Source organism: Arachis ipaensis, chromosome B08 (genome assembly GCF_000816755.2).
Source record: "Arachis ipaensis cultivar K30076 chromosome B08, Araip1.1, whole genome shotgun sequence".
Taxonomy (NCBI): domain Eukaryota; kingdom Viridiplantae; phylum Streptophyta; class Magnoliopsida; order Fabales; family Fabaceae; genus Arachis; species Arachis ipaensis.
The window spans coordinates 126,673,081-126,673,390 of NC_029792.2; positions in this window are offsets into that span (position 1 = coordinate 126,673,081).

Below are 310 nucleotides of genomic sequence, written 5' to 3' on the forward strand. Positions count from 1 at the left end.
CCAAGCTAATTTACCGAACCATGCAAATTATGGAACAAACAAACCAAAGCAGTCTATCCGTAATTAAATTAAGATTATGAGTAAATACCACATCCGTACCCATTTTCACGAGCGACAACTAAATTAGTTAGAGACGTGCTAGCTAGACATTTTCTGTTACTAATTAATGAAAAAGACGATGAAAGATCTGTGTTGTCTCACACAAACAAAGTTGGAATCAAAATATTTTTTTTATTGCTAAGCAATTGCATTGTATATTGTGATAATTGACAAAAATCAAGTTGCATCTTTATTGTAAGATTTTGATGAA